Genomic DNA, 1,307 nt, shown 5'->3' with positions numbered 1-1,307 from the left:
CTACCAAAAGCTGCATCTGACAAAAGTAATTAACCATTCAGGTCATCTTTTAATGTCTTGCTCTCTCAAGATGCTTTTATGTAACAGGCCGTGCGATGAGATGAATATATGTCAGCAAGAGCCTGGTTTCTATGATTTAGTTGATATGAGCAGACTTGAAATTTAGTGCATAGAAACCAACCCCGCGTAAAGTTAACAGATTTGACAATACGACTCTAGATTTTATGGACTTTTGTAGATATCTGTGTTGTAGAGCGGGCGTACACTCGCAAGTGTTTCACTACAGAATTTTTTTCATATTTCGATTTAAAAGCCTACTCGGTGCGAGAGAGAAATCATGTATTTTGTAATAAGTCTTTCATTAACTCAAATCAAAACAAATCAAATGACTTTGGAGGTTCAGTGAAATGGTGGCCGAATTGCTGTCCCATGTTTTGTCAGATAGTCCCAAGTTAGAGCAGTTGACGGTACATTGAACCAATTGAACCAAATAATAATAATTGCTTCTTATACAAAACATAATTTTTTATTACAAAATTCTTAACATTTTAAACACGAGCAACAGATTCAGAATAATAGAGGTAATTATTTTTACAACTCACACTTTTTTGATCACATTAATTGACATCTTGACATTATAGTCATCTTGTTTGATGTTTTGTTTTGAGATTTCTTGCAATAATTTATTGTTCAACTTGGAGAGGAAATTTTTGTAAACATAGAAATTTTTTTCATAGCAGTTATTTGGGGGGTCGGATTTAGGCAGAGCTGTTGGATTTAGGACCACTCACCATAGTCCCAAGTTAGAGCAGTTGATGGTATTTAGCATAATTTACAAAAACCATCAATTTTGCATCATTTTGATGATGTCAAAAATCTGCCTTGCCTTAATAGTCTGTAGTAGATAAATGTTTAGAAAATTACAACAATAACAACATGGTGATGCAATTGGTGATGGATTTTTAAAAACTATGTTGTGACTTATCAAATCAATGATAACAACTTTTGTAAAAAGACCAGAATTTTGACTGTGATGGAATAGACCTTTTTATAGGACCCAATCATGTTCAACTTTCAAGTTTAAAATTCTACATGATAAAATTCCCAAATTCTTCCTACCAGCAAAACAAAGGGTTACGCACCTCCTTTAATATTGTACCTTAAGGGAATTAATTTTCGCGGCAACTAATTTTCAGCTTCCCTCGCGAAATAATTTAATTTTCGCGGGACTTATTTTCGTGACTAACTTCGACTGTAAATTTTAGCAACGATTTTTTTTTAATTTTGCAAATTGGCAAAATTTTTCA

General features: G+C 33.1%; 1 protein-coding gene across 1 annotated transcript in view; it reads left to right on the top strand.

Annotated features, from left to right (window-relative positions):
• The window catches only part of LOC136819298 (two pore channel protein 2-like), a 31,832-nt gene that overhangs the window by 3,219 nt on the left and 27,306 nt on the right, over positions 1–1,307 (top strand). The gene's annotated exons all lie outside the window — the stretch shown is intronic.

This window comes from Clytia hemisphaerica, unplaced genomic scaffold (assembly GCF_902728285.1).
Source record: "Clytia hemisphaerica strain Z4C2 unplaced genomic scaffold, Clytia hemisphaerica genome assembly, whole genome shotgun sequence".
NCBI classification, from domain to species: Eukaryota; Metazoa; Cnidaria; class Hydrozoa; order Leptothecata; family Clytiidae; genus Clytia; species Clytia hemisphaerica.
The sequence above is the reverse complement of the archived record's forward strand: the minus strand, read 5'-3'. Positions and strand labels throughout refer to the sequence as shown.